Source organism: Numida meleagris, chromosome 5 (genome assembly GCF_002078875.1).
Source record: "Numida meleagris isolate 19003 breed g44 Domestic line chromosome 5, NumMel1.0, whole genome shotgun sequence".
NCBI lineage: Eukaryota > Metazoa > Chordata > Aves > Galliformes > Numididae > Numida > Numida meleagris.
Window position 1 is genome coordinate 36,087,903 of NC_034413.1, and position 19,739 is coordinate 36,107,641.

The following is a 19,739-nucleotide window of genomic DNA, read 5'->3' on the forward strand; positions in this document are numbered from 1 at the left end:
GGAGCTGCACCCCTCTGTGCCTTCCATTCTTCACGTAGTGCCCAAAATTATGATATAAATAGCAAAGACCTAGCGTATATGGCTTTTATCAGCAGAGGCCTTTCAGAATAGGTTAGACAGGTGCCTGACAGAGATAATACAGTGCTGACTCTTCCTCGCAGCACAGAGCTGGGTGAGGTGGCCTCCCGAGGTCTTTTCCAACCCCTATTTTTCCATCGCTGTGTGATGTGTGTCAAGATCAGTAAGTGGGGCTTGGTTTTGCGTCACGCTTGCTGGAGGGAGGTCAGGGTTTGGCAGCTGTCCTGACTAACAGGCAGTTACGGGGCGTGCTTCAGGAAGTTGGCTCTCCATCTGGGCGCTCCTCATCCTGCATAGTGCTCTTCCCCGAAGTGCTTCCCAGGCTTCTCTGCAATGAGAAGGTGAGTCATGCCAGGGCAGTGGTTCTCCTTGGCCTGGCCAAGGACTCCAGGTGGTTCCTCTGGGGCTGGCCTTAGCCAGAAAAATCCCCTACTCATCGTGACTCTAGTGATGAGCAAGACAAGGACTATTCCTGCTGGGGTACAATGCTGCCAAGCTGGCTGATTTGGGACCTGGGGCTGGGATTGACTTGATCAGTGGGGATACGTGCATCTGTGCTATTGCCAGAGGGAAAATTGGGCTTTTCTTCCAGATAGCACAAGCATGAGCCCCCTTTAGCTGCTACCTGCATGTAGGATTGCAGTTTACTGCCCAGCTGTACTTCTCTGAACAGCCAGGACTGTATTGCCCTCTATAGTGGGGTCCAGCTGGCAGAGAACCCTCATCTCCAGTCCTCGTGCCTCTGCAAGGGTTCAGTTCTAGGCTAAGGAGGGGTGCTAATAAAATCAGCCTGCTGTTGCAGTGGAGTCTGTGCTATCTGGATCTGGATTTGTGTGTTGTTTGGACATCACTGTACCTGTTCAACATCTGGCTCGTGGTTTTAGGCGATTCACAATGGTTTTGTGACCACTTTGTCCAAAATTTAGGAGCTGGAAATTACTGTTCTTTGTGTTCTAGCTTTCTTTGGACATAACGTTTCTTTAGATCTGCAAAAACTGGCAGAGAGCCTGCCCAGACACTGATCTTCAGCAGTGCCTCATTGTGATCTTCAGGGACACCCAGATGTCCTCTGCAGCGCAGGATCTCTACCTACAAGCAGCTTGTCAGAGGTGTCAGCTTTCTGTACCCATTCCCAAACAGGACTCCTGCCTGTGCTTTCATAGCCTCTCAGTTCTGCTGATTTCATCACCCTTTCTGATAAGGTGATTGGATCTGATTTGTTTGAGTTACAGCCTGACAGCTTCCAGCTCTTGCAGACACAACACCGTATTGCACGGCATGAGGGAATGTGCTGGGCTCACACAAGCCTGCATCTGAGAAAAAGCAAGGAAGGGAGCCTTATACCTAGCAGATGTGATGTTACCAGGTCAAGGATTTGAGAGGATCAGGCAATGGGAAAAGCTGTGCTCAGATGGTGCTTTAAAGCTGTAAAGAGGAGGATGTGACAGGCTGAATCATCCCGTGCTCAGCAGCAGATCTGAGCACTGCTGCACAGGTTTTTACAAGCTGTGGTATGTTTGAGTGGTCCTGGATTGGCCCCAGAAGTTATTTTTTAGGGCTGCACTAAGCTATTACGAATTCATAAAAATCAAGTCTGCTCATGGCTTATTTATCGACTGGGCACTATTTGCAGTATTTCAGTATGTCTTGTTTCTAGGGAACTGTGATTTTCCTTTTTCATTCTTAGAAGCTTCTGGGCCACTAGAAAGGCTTTTCCCCTCTAACCAAGTTCTGTCAAGGCCGGTGACCTGCTATGAGCCAGAATGTGATGTACGCAATATTAAAACCTGGCTCTTCAGCTACAGTGGGAGGATTTTTTCTGAAGCACTTGTAGTAGTTCAAAAAATCTGGGGCAAGCCGGACTGCCAATTATTACTGTGCCTTTGTCCTATGATCTAGTGATGGAAAATCTGAAGTAAGACGTGATCCAGCTGTGGTTTTGGTGCTGTTTTGGACTCTGCGAAGGAGGCTGAGCCCTGTCTGTAGGTGCATCCTTTCTGCAGAGCTGGGCAGGGTGCATCCCTCCTCTTCCCCCAATTAGCCGTGGCACATGATTTAAACCACAGCAGTAGATCCTGGTAGGAATGATATTTAGGCTGTGCTTTGACGTTGGCTAGTGGTCTCAGCAATTTGGCTTAAAAGCTGTGTAACAGTCCTGGGCTCTGTACAGCCCTCAGGATGAGCTTCCCATGTTCTGGCCTGATGTTGCCATCAGAGCAAGCGGTGGCTCCTGGTATGAGGCCAGAAAGCTGTGGGAGTTTTAAGCAGAGAATGGAGGGTGCCGGCAGCATGCCAACATGCCATAATATTTACATAAAAGTACAGGAAAAAGCCTTGAAGAGCCATTCTGGAGGTACTGGAAAGACTGGGGCACTGAGCTTTACCTAAAGGTGGTGAGTTGCCTCTTTGAGGGCTTCTGTAGAGAGGTGTGGTGGTGGACTGGGGGGGATCATTCGGCAGCGAAGCAGCCTGGCAGCATCATCTTAACATGGAGGAGTGTGTTAGGGAAGAGCAGCTCAGCCCAGGCCTTCTTTTCATTGCTGCTATAGCTGTTATGGGCTCTTAAGGTGACTTCATGGCAACAAATGTGTCTCTTTCAGATTCCTCTATATTTATCCCTCTGCTCTCCTTGACTCCAGCCAAGTGTCCTCCAAATTATCTGTAGGACTCAGGAAGGAAAGTCTGCATGTTTAACTTCATGACTGATTTCAGTACGTGCTGTGTGAATGCAAAGCAGTGGTTGAAAGTACAGCCAAGAAAATACCAAGGGGATATAAGTGTGTGTATATAGATATGCATTACACTGAGGCTTGCTTTCCTCTTTTGCTGACGTCACATTTTCTGGCACTGTGGATGCCAGGTCCTAGTATGTGACATTTCTCAGCAGTGAGAGCACCTGTGAACTCTTATGCCACTGCTAATTTGCCATCTGATGGACATGGGGAAGAAAATGGAAACACTTCCAACATGCTTGCTCTCTCCCACTTCCCCCCTACATCTCCTTCCCCAGCTGATTTTTCCAGGTCAGTCCCTGTCTTTGGTCCTCCTCTCTTATTTGAAGACCATCAGTGGCCGCTTTGTCTGGAACAGCTCCGGTGGAGGCTTCAGAGCTTCCACCTGGGTGACTACAGAATGTCTCTTATTAATGGCCCTTAAGGAGGAATGAATATCACTGTTTCCTTTTCAAGGAGGGTCTGAGGTGCTGAGCAAACTCCTGGCCCAGATAGAGCTCTGCTGAAGGCATCAGCAAGATCAGAACGTCAGCTGCTGAGAACAAGCAATGCAGGATTCTTCTATAACACAGGAGCTGCGGTGGCTTTGTGCTCAACAGAGATGTGAGGAGAGCTGGCTTTAACTAAAGTTACTTTGGTACCATTAAAAGTGCAGCCCCTTGGGCAAATGGCCCAGCTACTTGCTTAGCCTCTTGGGAGGGTTTTAGCACGCATGCTGAGCTCTCCAGCTGCTGCTGTCAGCAGTAACTCTGCTAGTTAAAGTTAGCTTGAACTATATGCAGTTGGACCATCTGCAGAAGAGATGCACCCACAGCTGCTGTCAGCTGGAGCTATGCTGAAGCTTGGGAGTGAAGACCCTCTGCCCAGCTGTAACTCAAACACAGGCATTCAGGCTTCTTCCTCCAAGTTACACCTTGATGGATGAGCTTCATGTGATTGAATGGGAACCTTGCCAAGCATGAAGGACTATCAGCAATGTCATGGATGACTGTAGACTTCCTGCTGAGAAGTATGTAAAGATCTGTTGGGTTCTTATTTTCAGTCCACTGAAAGAGTGTTCTTGTAACAACTTTTGGCTTTCCTTATATCCTAATGAGTTTTTCTCCCTTTTCCAAAAAGTCTGAGACAAGTCAGTCCTAAACTATCCACTGCCTCTATTTGTCTGATTTCCTCCTTTTTTGGAAGTGTATGAGATGAGTGCTGTTGGGTGGAGGTAGGTTGGACTTTGTCCATTCTTTGGCTTTTGCCATGAGTCCAAAGGCTTTTATCTTTTCAGTGTGACTATTAAGCAAAAAAACACACCCCCAAAAACGGAAATTAACTCACAAACGACTTCATTAAAATAATAATCAAAGCCTCATGAAAGCATACAGAAATCCTGTAAACTCTCTCTTCTTTGAAACTTGAATCTTATCTCCCCCTGTCAAGGTTAATTGTTGCTGGGTTCAAACCATGGACAAGCTTTCATTAAGACTGGAGTTTTGAGCCGTGGTTGGGCCAGGTTTGTCTGCTGGGTGGTTTGAGCAGGGTTGAATTCAGTCCAGTACGTTAAGGAGGGAGTTTCATCTGTAACAGTGCATTTCATTATACATGTGGATTTAGATCTGACTTTTAATATTTCTTGAGTGTCTTCTCCCAGGGGTTATAATCTGCAGAGCTATTTTAAAGATGGTTGCTTTACATTGTTTCTTTCTGTATTGCTTTGAAGACCACAGTATGACAATGTTATCAGATCTAGAGTGCAGGAACAGCTGTTAGAAAGTCACACTAACATAAAAGACCCTTCTAGTTTATCTGTTGAGAAGCAAATGTTCTGTCCTGGGAAGCAAATCTTCCACATTTCCCAGTTAGCCTCTGAAGAGCCAAGGCTCATTTTTTTGACCCTAGTTTGAGTCACTGTAAGAGCCCAGCCTGTGCCTTCAGGATCACAGCTCTATCAGCTGATGTTTTTACTCCTGTAGCTCATGTTCTGCTGAAGGGGTGCATTGATAAGAGGAGCTATTAAGAACACTAGCAGTGAAAAAATAACAAACTACGTCAGCGTTTAGGGAAAAAAAAATCAAATGGGCATAATGAATACTAGAAATAGGTTTACAACCACTTGTGTTAGGAAATATAAATACATATTCTAAATGACAGTTCCCACCCTCTGCCCTGAGCTTCCATTTTAATGAGTCAGCTGGTGAGGTTAATATGGGAGACAGTATTTCACATGCAAATGAGTTAAGATTATGGTTCTGCTTGGGTAAATCACAGAAACTCTTCAATGCCTCGATTTACTCAACCTTAAAATGGGGCTGTCAGCATTCTCTTCACCTCTGTTCCGTCTCCTGAGATCCTCAAGCTCAAAAGGGCACTGAGAGATATTAGAAGAGGAATGCAATGAGCTAGGTCAGGGTGATGGCTGAGCTTGAGGATCGTGAAGGTCTTTTCCATCCTAAATGATCCTATGATTCTGTATTATTTTCTGACTTTCGGCCATTTTTATGAAGTGGAAAAGAGGCTTGCTTGTATTAGCGCTGGAATGTTTCCTGGTAATTGTGTTAGAACTGGCAGTGGGGGAAGTAAACTTGTTTTGGAAAGAGCTTTTTATTTTTACAGGAATTTTCATAACTTTATCAAAACTTTCCAAATCTTTTCATACCAAATAAAATTCCTGAATTCCTATTAAATGTGACTTGATGTGATTGATTAGCATTGCATCTCCAGCTTTTTCCTTCAGCCCCCTCCTTTCCTGTGGCCTGTTTTCATTTGCTTGCTAATCCAAGCATGTCTAATGTGCCTGGTTAGCTCGGGGAGGTTTTTTTATGGTATGGATATGTGAGGGAGATCTGGCTAAGATTGTGTTTAACAGTTGGCATCCATAAATATAGGTGGGGGGAAAAGGATAACAGAAAGGTCAGGGAGAAATGCTGTTGGTAAAAGGAGATGGTGGGGAGGTCTGGGGGGGTAAAACGTGCAACTGTGGCAACAGGAGATGAAAAATACTTGCGAATGGATCCAGACACAGGAACTGCAATCTGTTTGGGCTTGTATTGCTTTCTGCTGTCATGCTAGTTGCTTGGAGAAATGTGAGCACCCGTTCCCTGTCTGTGTCCAGCAGCCCTTGCTTTCAGCTGCAGTGCTTTGGCACTATGCAGTGTCACGTTTTTCCTTTGGTGAGCTCAGAAGTGCTGGTGATAAGCAAGTATCCTTTGCTGGTGTGCTGAAAGAAAGGCCACCTTGCCTTGCAAGCGCTCTCTCTGAAGACAGCTTTGGTGATTGCATTTAGGGAAGTTAGTCCATTTGTTCTTACTGTGAAGTACAGAAACCAGACCTCTCATTTTCATATGGTCTATATCCACTAGCAACCAGCTGGTGCTAGTGTTTGGTAGCAGCTGGGAGCCTGGTCAGGAAGCTTTTTTTTTTTCCTAATTATTATTTTTTAAAATTCATTTTTTTAATCTCTGCTGCCTTCTCAGTGTTGCTCTCTACACTCTGCTTGGTCTGTCACATTCACCACTTACACGTACCCCAGCAGTATGCTATGGATAGATGCGAACTTTCTTGGTGCAGTGACCAGACGGTGCCATGCAATTGGACCATGCTATAGGGACCTCCCCAGTGCATCTCGCTTCAGCACTCAGGGAAGTATGAACTCAGCATGATTTCTGTGAAGCTGGAGAAAAAGGCTGCATGGCTCTGGAACAATCTTTTGCAGTGTAGTGCATTTCCATGTGTGAAAATGGGTAGGCATACCATTTATTAGGCTAAGAAAGCTAAAGACTGTAGCTTTTAAATGATTTGTGTGTTTATTTGTATGAACAAATCCCATGCTTCCTTCGTTAACAGGAAGTGTTTACTTTAAGTACAGCACAAATCTGCTGTTGAGTTTAAGATTAAATAAATCCCCACTTATGAAAAAACCTAAGTTCCTATGCTTCCAAGTCTCTTTGTGGTAAGTTTGAGTTCTGTGTCAGAGACTTGAAGTTGGGCAGCCGGAGCTCCAACCAAGCAGGAAGGGTCAGATTTTAGGCTGTGTTAAAGGCTGGGGCCATCAAATAGCATGATAATCCTTTCATGTGGCTGGGAGGGGATCCTCTGGAGACAGGCAGAGGCCAGCCTTGGTGGAGGAAAGGCTGGGAGCAAGGTGAAGACAGGAATCCAGCCTGTCTGAAGCGCAGAATAAGATTTCACTTCTGGGGGTTGGTTCATTTGCTAAAGCAAACAAAACCTTGGTTTTGACTTTGCTCATTTGTTTCTCTTTTTCTGGAAATGTACTCCTTTATCAAGTGCTGCAGGAAGCTTCAAAAAACTCAACTGGCGATGAGACGCTCTCAAGCAATTTCACTTCTTTTTTAGAAAGATTTCCAGGTGTGTGTTCCAGTCAGCTGAGCATGGAACACCCAGGCTCTCTTACAGGTTTAGTGCCAGGGACTTAGTCACCAGCGTGATTCTGCAGTATGCTACACGTGGTGGCTATCACTTTACCAAGCACCGTGTTTTGTTTCAGTGGCATCAGACAGTTTTTTGAGGTTCCAACATGTTTGCTAGATGAGAGACTCAGAAGTCTCTGGGTGATGGGGTTTACAGAGGAGCTAGCATCTGTCTTTGGTGCCAGTGCTGAAGTGCCTTGCAGCAAGGGTCGTTAGCAGAAAATTGTCCCCTTCTGAAATTGAGTGAAGCCTTTGGGCTTTGCCTTGATTTACCTAGTGTTGGAGGAGTACTGTAAGGCTCTCTGTCCTCCTGCACAGAGGTGATCACTTCACAGTAAACACAGAATCAGTCTGGTTGGCAAAGACTTCTAATATCATCTAGTCCAATTGACAACCCATCACCACCATGCCCTTTCCTAGTGTGTAGTGCTGCATCATTTTGTAGAAGTGGATGTCCTGTGCTCTGAAATCTTCTACCAGTGCCATGGGTGATGACGGCCAGGAGCTCTGCCCTAGGCTCTCACACGTGGAAACCCTCTTGCAGTGATCTCCCACCTGAAGCCACTACTCTGTTGGGGTGGTGACAAGGGGAATTGGCATCATTTTGGTGTCAGAGGTGCTTGAGAATGCCTTGGTTATTGAGTCTGCCCTTCTGCATAACACGTGCTATACTCAAAAACTGTAGGGAAATAAGGGCTTACCCTGTCAGAGAGAGGCAAGCAGATTTGTCCCAGAATACTAAAGCATGTCCCTGCCTAAACAAATCACACTAAATACAGCACCTTTCCCCATCTTCTCTGCCACTCCAAAGTGACAGGCAGTAGCATAAGCAAAGCTAATTCACTGACTTTTCTCCAGTGCATTGTATAATTGATTTCGTCAAATAAAATCTACACGATAAAGCTCTGGAAGTGAAGGGAGATCTACAATTCAATTGTAGTTCAGCCACAAATCAATTTCTCTCTTTTTTTTTTTTTTGACAATTTCAGCTTGTTGGTGAGGCCAGAAAGAGTGGTGGTTTTACAAGGGTTGATATGCTCTTTATCATTGACATTTCGTATCCTGGCTGAAAATGGAATGAAAATGTTGCAGGTATTTTTTGGATCAGTCACGGGAGGTCCCGCATAGGTCCTGCATTGGATCAGTCACGGGAGGTCCGTTTAGTCCTGCATAAAGCTAAATATGGTTTTTATCTGTAAGTTTTGTTGTGACTGTGCTTCCTCCGGAATGCAGAATTTGGGGAGAAATGAACATATATTCATTCCAACTGACAGGCATTCAGTTTTTGGTGACTTTTATTCTCTTCAGTGGAGTCATTGCAAGACACAGGTAGCTCTACAAATGGATTGTGCTGGTGTAAATAGCAGTAATGGGCTGGTTTCCAGCGGAACTGGAGAACTGACCTTTAAATGTTCCTCAAATGATTCTATGGTTCTATGAACTGCTGTGGTTTTAATTCATGCTCTGTCCTGTCCCAGCTTCCTCCCATGACTTCAGCAAGTTCTCTGTGATTGAGGATAGTAGGTTCAGCCTCTCAGCTTCTCAAGCAGCAGCATTGAAACAGCTCGTTTAATGGAATCCGCTCCAATTTTGGGTCTTTTCTGGAAGGACAGAAGAGATAAGAACTTATTCTTCCATAGAGGAAGGAACAGAAAGGTCTTCATCATTGTGATACTTCTGGGCTATTTGAAACCAGAACTAGACACTGTCTAAGAAACTGCTTTGTGCGTTGAAGAGAGGTCCTGGTTCTCAACACAGGAACAGTTTCCCACTTTAAGTGGGAAATGTCTCAGTGAGCTGGTGACCCCAGGAGGTTCCAACTGCTCTGTTGTTCCTGGGTGCTCAAAGCCCACGGTTTCCTACAGTGTCAATCTCTCTCTACTGAGCCAACGACACCACTGTACACAGTAGTTTTATATTTCTCTCCATGCAGAATGATTTATGAGGTTGTGATATTGGCACTCAACTGTGTATTGGCCTTTTCTCTTACTGCTGCCTGAAGCCTGAGAGAAAAGCTGCAAATGTTACTGAGACAAAGTTGATCTAACTCTCGTCTGTGCTGTGATCCCATGGGAATGTGGTGGTCACCCATGATGTGTTCCTAGCCATACCAGGAGATCCTGGTTATACTTTGAGTTTCTAAGGGAAGTGCTGGGAGGCAGTGGGAAATGGCAGAAGGCATTGCCCAAGTGCATCAGTGGGAGCTGCTAGCGTGCAGCTTAGCAGAAGTGAGCTTTAAGGATGGATTCATAAATGGAGAAGGCATCAGAGTGAGTGTGGGGCCATAATGCAAGGTAGTGCCTGTTGTCTGGGGAGAGGAAAGGAAAAGTGGGGGTGTCTTCAGAGAATGGAAACAACAGTAATCCATGAGAAACTGGCAGAGAAATGGAAGCAATAAAAGTAGTTAACTTTGAATGGACTCTGTCGATCTTTTTTTTTCTCCTTTTTTTTTCCCCCCTGTCTGCTGCTCTGTTTTCTATTCACGATAAATGCCATCTCCAGGAGCAAAAAGGAGAAATTAGACCACATCTTCTGGAATGCTCGTGTAACTGGAGGAATGATGGATACTCTCTGTCACTGGCCATTGCAGAAATGGCTTGTGCAGTACATGTATTTTGGATGGGCTGTACTCCCACAACACCATTTAGTTTTTTTTCTATAGATGGAGCTATTTTCCATTGGGGTGCCTTTTTAAGAATAGCTTGGATCTATCTAACGGATATGTCAGCTGTAGCTTTTGAAGGCTTTACAAGGCTGGATCTTGTGGAAAACTTTGATTCTTCTTTGTCCAACTTTTGTTGCTTTTCATGGCTGGAGTGAATGCAGGATAGGTTTTGGCCAAGCAATAGGCCTTAGGCTCTTCAGAGGGATATGTTAAGGGAGCGGTGAAGTGAGAATTGGTGTCTCCTATCAATGATCTTGTCAGCCTCATGGTTTCCATGAGGTTGTGTGAGATGTGGCTGCATCACACAAGTTCCTTGGGTGCTAGTTTATGTCCAGAAAGATTGAAAGTGCCAGAGGAAGCAGCCTGGGTTCAGTAGGTTTAAAGCAGTCATGTCACTACAGTCTTTTTATTTCAGGGTTGCCCATATGTGTTCTGAAAGGAGCTAAGCTGAGAGATTGCACAGATCAGAGAGGTTCAGAAATCGAAGAAGCAGGAAAAATGAGAACACCATCTAGAACCTTACATTTCCGTGTGCACCATCCACCTTATTCCCGAGCTGACGTGCAGAGCTGGGCTTCACCAGCGATCATCATCCTTGTTCGCTTTGCTTACACAGCTGGTTTTCAAGTACTCTTGAAAAAACATACATTCAATACAAATATTATCCCTGTACATCCTCCCTCTGTTATTTCTTGTGTGCGGGATCAGCAGTTTGCAGAGAGTACCTCGAATCCCATCAGGGGCTGGAGCTATCCACAGTCTGTGAGAAACATCGCCTTACAAGCTCCTTCACCCGGCTGGCCCACAGAAGTGCAAGCGCTGACTGGGAAAGGTATAGCAGCCCTGGGATGGGTTCTGTTCAGTCAGACTGTAAAAAAGGCAACAGGTTGTGAGAGAAGCTTCAGTCTGTGGGAGAGATTGTGGGGTGTGAGATTGCTGGCTTTGTGCAGGTTATTATGCTTCCATTGCTGATTTCTAAATGGAGTCCTGTTGCTGAGAGAGACCAGGTTTGTCTTTACTAAAAACTTCGGGGTGGGTTTTTTCTGTTCCAAGGTACGCATGTAACTTTAGATGGCCATCTCTGTGCCTCATCACCTCTGAGATTTTTCCACTGACATTCACCTTGAGAAGCTACAAAGAGGTAAAAACTACAGTGGCTTGCCGTGTTTTTGCTAGTGTCTCACTTTGATATAAATCCTCAGGGTAAAAAACACCTTCCTTTTGCAGCGAAAGCAAAGGCTTGAGGGATCTTTCATGAAGCAGGCTTAGTTCCTCTGGAGGACTGACATCCCCATTTTTAAGGCCTAATTGCATGAAGTCTCCTGTGATAATTTCTTAGACAGCAAGGGAAAGCGGTTGGAGCCAGCCTCCAGCATCGAGAGGCTTGAGCCCAGCGGGTCGGTGTGGTGACTTGATAGGGCAACAAAGAGATCCAAAGAACTGAGCAACAGTGATCCTGTCCTATATGCTTAGAGCTTTTTTTTTCATCCATTACTAACACAAATTCCTTGGGTTGATCAATATTAAAACGGCTCACTTAAAGGCACATTTTCTTTGTGACTCAACTCTATTTTTATAACATCCTCATGATAAAGGAATGCTCTGTAGTATCAAGTTATCACTGCTTGAGAGCGGAGGCAGCGCTCGTAAAAGGCGTTGGTCTGACACCAAGCTGATGTTGTCAGCTCGGCCACACAGGGCTACTGCAAATAGCTATGGGCAGAGGAGTGACTGTGGTCTGAGCTCCCCAAGCACTCCCTGACACTAGCCAGATCCACGCTGGTAACCTAGAGGTATGGTGTTACTCTCTCCTCTTCAGTGCTTTGGATTCTGGGATCAACCAAGGCTGCACTTCCTACCTTCATGTTGGGACCACCAATGTAACCTTTCTTTCTTAGCTTTGTCCCCAGTATAATGTCACGGCACCCTGGCTCCACTTGTTGCCATGTGTGGTACAGGTTTTTGTTTCCCAAATGATATCCTCCAAAGGATGGCTGGGCATGATGGGCTGGGCAGCTGCTGATATCTCCCTGCCATCAGGAGCTACAGCCCTGTGTGCATTAAAGCTTTCCTGCTCCTGAGTAGTTCAGGTGGCTTTGTGTCTGCCAGAGCAGGTACAGTTTCTCAGGGTGCACCTCCATCTTCTAAACCTTTTTTTAAGCTATTTCAGTTTGATTTGACAACCAAAAGCCCACAGAAGACTGGTTTGTAGGATTTTAGCCCCCACATTTAACCTGACCATCATAGCCCCCTCATAAACTTTAAATAACAACAATTTTAAAGCCCTCTACAGCATTGATTTATATATTTTTCTACAGTATCAGCATTGCTTTAAAGAACAAAGGTTTTTATAATATGGTTGTAAATTATTCTTCTAAGTATCTTAAGTGCTTCCTGGGAATGCATGACCACTTGAGATGCTTCATAATTTATTTCTTCTCATGTTTTTCAGCAAGTGCAATAAAACATTGTAAATACCCCAGAATGAGGATCTTTGCAGATGGCGCAGACATGTACCAGGCTCATGTGGAAGTCCTTTCATCACTGTGTGAAGGAAAAAAGTAGATAGAAATGATAAGCCTGAAGGTTTCCACAGCCTATGTGACAGGTGTGAGCAGTTGAAGCTCCTGAAAAGGTTATAGACATGGTAACCTTGCTTTCTGAATCCTCTTTCTGGGATCCCCACTATCATCTCCCTTTGCATTCTGGCTCGTGCTCTAAAGTCAGCTGCTCTTGTGAACTGGTTCAAAAAAAAACAACAACAAAACACCACAGGCAGATGAGGAAAACCTGTGAAGAGCAATTACCATCAGTGCTTACATGCCCTGGTTAATAGATACAGCTGAAAGGTGTTGCTACTCTGAGAAGCAGAAGGGTGTTGTAGATAGGATGGTCTCTACCAACTCCAGCTGCTACTGGTGAGACTCCCAGCTACAAAAGCATGTTTTTACCGTGTGAGGTTTGATGAGCCATCTGTAATTCTCAGCAGACACAGTCAGTTTTATTTGAAAACTGTACAGCCTTACAATTGGCAATAAGTGCTTTTGTCTACATCTAGACTTGGGTGGCTGGGACATGCATCACTTGTATTCTGTTGAGCCGAGCCATGTTTTGGCTTTCAGTACTGCTGTTTTACCCTTCTTCTGCTGAGGGCCCAATGGGCTGTTTCATATTGAACTGGCAACATCAGGTCTGAAATGACATTAAGAGCAACCTCCCAACACTTAAGCTCCACATGTAACTCAAAGAGCTCAATGAATGTATGAAAGAGATGAAAAGCCTTGCTTTCCTTAGTCTTTCTTGCTGCTGAGGAAGGCTTACACTATTTCCAGTCATCTTGAACGGTTTTTGAGAGTAAATAAATTAAATTGTTTTCTGTTATTTGAGACAGTTCTCTCCCCAGCGTTAACCTTGCTTGAAGTGTGCTCTGTTGATTTTAATATGAGAGGAATCTAAAGGGACTTCTCAGAGCTCAGCAGCCATGTATAGCAGCTCCCCCAGGAATTGACCATCCAATGCTCTGAATGACAGCATCGGATTTGTATTTTCTCTAAACTGCCTTTTTGCTTTCCCCGTGCTCTTTATCTCTCTCATTTAGTTTTTACCCATAATGGCCTCAAACACTTGTAGCCACTTAATCTGGCTGTATTCCCCAGTTAAAGTGCTGTGCTAATCTGTGTGGATTTGTTACAGAGATGTAAATGCTGGTTGAAATATTACAAGTGCGTGTTTTTCTTTGGCGTGAAGGCCAAGAGATTGCTGGTCAGTAAGTAAACAGAGGAATGGCCTTTATTTCTTGCTTGATGCTGGGATTTCTGGCTAACTGCACCTCCAGGCGCACTTACAGAATGCCAACAACCACTTGCAGTAAGGCAGGGCATGCTGGTCCTTTGACAAAACAGATCCAGAGGGCTTGAGATATCATCAGCACACCCCATCTGCTCCTGTTAGCTCATGCAGAAACAGTAGTGGTTGTATCGCTTGTGGCATGAAGTAAACACCAGTCGCTGAAGAGCATTGATCTTTGTAGCAGAGGAATTGTTCATGGCATGTTGACCTGCCCTGAACTCCTGGTAAATCACAAAGTGTTATTGATCAGTGCAGCACAGATGTAGTAAGTAGTATGTTTCGCTCTGTGTAAACATACTGGGCATGCTTGTGAGATCAGTTATGAGCCCTGTCCTAGTGACTGCCCTAGATTCATTCCCATATTGCCTACAACATTCCCTATGCTCCTCACTCACACAAGAAGTTGTTCTGAAGCAACTGGTCATTGGCTCCAGATGTTTGCCTGACTGGCTGGCTGTCCCTGCTAACCAAAGACCTGCCTATGCAAATGCATACTTTGTGCCCGGGTCCTGAAGGATGAAACAAACCGCCTGCCTAGAAAACCAGGAAAGCCCCCAAAGCATGCCTAATGTCTGCTTTATTGACGTATGGGCCTCTTTCCTGAGCAATTAACTGCTTGGTGAGGATCTCACAGACCTGTTGGAAGTGTCTTTTGACCCTGCTTTCATTCATCTGGCCACTAATAGCTTGTTCAGGGATCCAGAGGGTTTAACCCAACCAGCAGACATCGCAGTTGGCCTGGTCACTGTCCTGCTGCTCACAGCTCAGATTCCTGGCTTCGTGAAGTAATTCATAAATAAACCCCCCCTCTTCCCTGTGCTACTGGAGCCAGGACAGGGTGTGTGCTGATTATGCCCTGGTGGTTGACATCAGTATCTTAACTCTCTTCATTGCAGCCTGCTGAAAAAAGCAAATGTATCTTTTCTTTGTTGTGTCAAGAGCATGATTAACTCCTCCTGTTGCTGTGCAAGAAACATGACAGGCCCCCGCAAGAAAAAGTAATCATCTTGGAGCAGCTGCCTCCATTCTCCTTTTGCTGGGCTGTGTTTCTCAAGATACAACAGCAATGCCAGTGAAGCAATGTCTCTCCAGAGAGAGAGCTGGATGAAGCATGCTGGTGGAGCTCCAGCAGAAAGCTTCACCCACAGAGGGTGGGGAACAGCAGCTGATCCAGACTGAGTGATGACTTAACCTTGTCTTAAAATTAAGACATTTTCCTTTTTTTTTTTTCTGCTGAAAAATTGATTTTTTTCCATGAAACCCAACATTTTTTTCCTGCAGAAAACTTCAGTATGTTTTTCTCTACCCAAAGGTTGCCTGTTGGAAAGCTCCCCACCAGCTCTATTGGTGGGCCAGGGAATTTTCCAGGGCTTGTGTGGCGTTTCCATTAGGTGATGTGAGGCAATTTTCTTTCTCCATTTTCCTTTTTCTTATTTTTAAAGACAGCCAACCAAAACAACTGCTGGTGAGAGCTTTAGTAGCTGATTTGTCTCATAAAACTTGCTACAATGTGAGAGGGCTTTTCCAGAGCTATCTGCCACTTGCTTTTGAAACTGTATTTTCTCTAATGCTACAAGTAGGAGTTAATAAAATGGCTGAGGAGTCTATTTCACTTTGGATGCCTAATTGCATCTCGATTTGTTTCAGCTGAGACTTGTTAAATTTATCCCATGACCCTGTAAATATAATCTGCCCTTTCATCCCTTAAATAGCCACCATCTCCTTTCAAATGTTATTTTGTGTTCGCATTTCTGGCTTCTAGCTTTAAGTAAGTATTTTAAACTCTGAGGAGCTTGGTTCTCTGCTTTCCGTTCTTCTGGCTGTGCTGAGTACAGAAGGGCTCCACTTATCTGCACCAGTAGACTTGAGATCAGCTCCTAATTTATTTCTTGCTTTTCACTTAAAAGCTGTTCTGGTGGAGAACAACTTTTTGGCTATTGAAAGACTGGAAAGGGGCCTTGAGGAATCTGCTTTTTCTCTTTGACAAATGCCAGTAATATTCCACTTGGAAAACAATCGCTTTTATTTTTCTTCTCTGCCTTGTGCAATCAGTGCGGCAGGAAGGTGCTGGAGTGGGCCCTCAACATGAAAGGTCCTGCAAAAGGGAAAGGATGGGTCATCCTGCCTGAAAAAAAGGCAAAGGTGGAGCAGGTTCTGTGTTAAATCTTGTGCCTTCCTTTCCCACAGTGTAACACCCATCTGCCTCTGCTATCAAGCGCACGCTCTGTGCATGACTTCATGCTGGCGTGGGGATGAAACACCACCAGGAGATATTTTACTTGTGTTTTTAAAGCTCTAGGCTTTGGTATAAATCCATCTGGTAGCATGCACTGGGGAAGCTTATAACAGAGCTCATCGCTTTTCCTTTTTCCTTTGACGTTTCCTTGGCTTTCACCACTTTGCAGGCGTTTCTTCATGTGCTTTGAAATGTGATTATTTGTGAAACAGCATCATGGATTTTTTGTTTGTGATATCTCTTTTTCTCTCCCCTATCCTTGCATTTCGTCATTCCTCTGGTTCAGACTTACTTATCCTGGTGAGGAGAGATGGAGTTAACATGGCTGCAGCTTTATGCCAGTCTGTTTGGTTCATTGAAAGAACAGTTGAACTTCCTCTACATCAAATTCACAATATTGAAATAAATAATTCTCCCCTTCTTCCAGTTATTTTCATAGGTGCTATCTGCCAAGACACACTAAAAGGGCTCAGAGTACTTCATATTGCAATTTATATCTGAACAGAGAAGGGCAGGGAACAACTGAAAGGCTGTGCAGGTCCCCTGGCTTGCTGTGATCTCTGTTGATGGGTGGAAAATCCCTGAGATCAGTTTCTCTTGTGTTTTTGCTGTCCAGCATGGAAATGTATTTTAAAAGGGGGAGTTAAGTTCATCCTGCAAGCGTATGTCATGGGGAAGGTGGGTTGAGAAGGGGAGCTGCTTTGATGATGAGTATTTTTCTAGAGGAAAAATGTGTGCGTCCACCAGAAAACACTCGTGCTTCCCTTGTATAGCCCTAAGACCTGCCCCAGCAGAGCAGTTGCCAGTGCAGTTAAGGGGAGCTTTAATCCTAGAGCAATTACAGTGCTGATGGGCACCCACCAGTAAAGACACTTCAGGGAGGCCGATCCATGCCATTATTCTCACACGTGATCTGGAGGACAGATCTTTACCAGAACGCTAATGTTAAATGGCATTGGATTTGGCTGTGAATATTCATGTACAACTTGTTTTTGGAGCAAGCGTGAGCAGAGCTGTTGAACTGCTAATTGCAGTTGACAGTGTTAATTTTCACACTGTGGTAAAAAAGTATCCCAAATTTTGGAGATTTCACTTGAGTCAGGGATGAAGTTCCTGACAGTTTTAAAGGGTGCAGATGTGAAATGCTGAGTTTGAATAATAAGTCCCTTTTAAAATACTTTATTTCATCTGAAAAGTTCTCAGACTCGTTGTTACTTTGTCAAACCCAACTTTTTTCTTTTCCTCTTAGAGAGCTTGAAGTCTTAACTTCCTATTGCAGCTTTGTTTAGTTGAGTTTATGCATTCTTAGATAAAACATTATACAGTCTGACCAGGAATCATACAATCACAGTGGGAGATGGGAAGGAACAGCATAATTTATTCTTGAAACAACAGGATCATCTACATTAGAGTGCAAGTTAGTTAATAAAAAGGCGTTTAGTGAAATAATAATAATAATGAAAAAGGAATTTTGACTGAGTTTTTCTTAGGAATAGTTGCACTCAGATGGGGAATGTGGCGCTCAAGTCTTGCCACAGAGTTTAGCTTCATCTCTTGTAAGCAGCTACCCTGGTCACTCTTGCATCCGTGATGAATGCATCCTTGGGGAACTCCTATCATGTCTGCTGTGTGAAATGGGCTGCTCTGCTTATTCCCTGGCAAAGCATAGGAGAAGCTGTCCTGGGAGAAGGGTAGGGTAGAAATAGACTGGAAAGACCAGAGGGCTTGGACCAGATCCTTAATGGGGTGGATAATGAATGCTGGCAAAAAAGACTAAACCATACAAAACTACTTAACCTCAGATGAGCCAGTTGTTCTAGGTTCTAGGACAAGCAGCAGCTCCAGCCATGTTTAGAAGCTGAAGAGAGTATTGAGTAGTGCCTGTGTTCCAGGGCTAGACAAAGGGCTGCTGAGTCAGTCAAGAGGTCTGAGAAGCAGGAGAGTCGTAGGGACTGTAGGGACTATCACTTCTCTCTGAGGATGTATGACAGTGTGGGTAGGGAACATCTTGCAGGATCTCTGGTTTAAAAAATAGCTTTAACCAACAGATAGAAGAAAGCTCCTGGAAGAAGAGAAATGCTGGGTGCAGCAAAGTTAGTGTTATGACTCCCCTTAGCACAAGCTGGGGCAGGATTTGACCTTGGACCTGCAGCAAGTACAGTCAGAGTTTCTCCTGGCCTGTAAACCAAGTCACTGAGTGTTATTATGTACACGTGCACACAATAGTGCTTAGAGCCTGTCTGCTGAGATCTTTCCTTGGGGATCCATATAAAATACCTCTCACAAAAGTTGCCCTGTGTGCAAACAGAGGAAACTCCATCTAGTGACGTAAAAAGAAAAGCCAACAAAACCTTTTCACACATGTATGTGTATACCTCTTATCTTACTACCAGTTTGTTGAAGATATCAGTCCAGCTAAACAGCACTCACCATATGTGAGACTAAAAGAACTGCCTGGGAAGCACTTTCAGGCCCTGTTCTGTATTCTGCCAATGCAACCAAAAATGTCCCCTTTGTCATGTTAGTGAATGAATATTCTTGTTCCCCTTTCTTCTTGGATTTATGTCAACCCTGAGTTTCAACCCAGTTTGATCTCCTTACTTTATTGTATTGCAGACAGTAGTCAATAGCTCTCCAGCTTGAGATTGCCTGGATTTATTTTCAGGTCAATCAACTCTCCTTGACCCACGTCTGAACCAAAATACATTCCCAGAAGATTCCCCCACAGGATACCGGATCCGAAGACAGAGTGACATTGTAATGAGTTCAAGGTTTCAGTTCAGTACAACAGAGTCCCTGTTGGTGTGGGGAAGGCAACCAAGCCATCCTTCTTGTCTCAGAGCTGGGATCTCTCATGGGGCTTTTCAGAGCAGATTTTGTCATCCACTGGTTACTGCTCTTCATAGAACAATGTCATTGATTGCATTCCTGGTATTTGCTGTCTGACAGGAGACTGGTCCCAGTACCATACATGTATGTTTTCATAGCTCTAACGTGTGTGTGTGGAATTTGGTGAGCAGGCTTTAAACAATCGATGGGTTGATCTGCATTCATGATTTTTTAAATTTATTTTTTACAGAGAAGGAAAAGTGGCATCTCCTTTGGGGACTGTCTGGCACACAGGCAGAACCAAATGATATTGCATCATAAAGTAGAAACACTGCTTTGAAGAGCTGGGACAAAAATGAAATGAACTCATGAATTTATCCTGGATGATAAACCTTCCTTCAAAAGAAGGCAGCCTTATGTTTAGTACAAAAGACTGTTTATTTCTTCTATGGAAAAAAAAAGAAGTAGTGTAATCGGATAGGATTAACTTTCCAGGGGCCCTGGACAGAAGCTAAAGTACAGGCTGCCTCCCTGTGCTCACATTGGATAATTTGAGCTCTGGAGTAGTCTAAGACCCCTCTGGCTTCCTACAGCATTTGGCTATGACCAGCTGCCAGCATGACTTGCACCTACAGCCAACATTAAGAACCCCAGCAATAAGGATTTCCACAGGGAAAAAAAAATCATCTAAATGCTCAGCTGGTACAAACAGCTTGTCTCAGCTGGGAACCTGGCCCAGGTATGGGCAGAAATACAGCCTTATTAGTGTTCTTCATCTCAAGTAGTAGTTAAATCAGTTTTAGCAAATACCAATAATGTATGACTGACTTAATGTTGCCTTAAGAATCTTTGTGGTTTGTGTGTTCTGACTTTGTTGTTTTGACCGTTTGTGGTTGATGTTGCATTAGCCCTTTTAATTTTATCTACTCATTTAA

The 19,739-nt window shown here is 44.3% G+C and overlaps 1 protein-coding gene across 4 annotated transcripts in view; it reads left to right on the top strand.

The window, feature by feature from the left end:
• The window catches only part of ACKR3 (atypical chemokine receptor 3), a 78,348-nt gene continuing 58,894 nt past the window's right edge, over window positions 286–19,739 (top strand). For 2 of the 4 annotated variants that reach the window (XR_002439508.1, XM_021399514.1), the window contains exon 1: window positions 286–419. The gene's annotated coding sequence lies outside the window, so the exon portion shown is untranslated. Of the gene's footprint in view, window positions 420–15,457; window positions 15,508–19,739 lie in introns of those variants that run through there. The other 2 variants (XM_021399516.1, XM_021399515.1) reach the window with 2 other exon arrangements.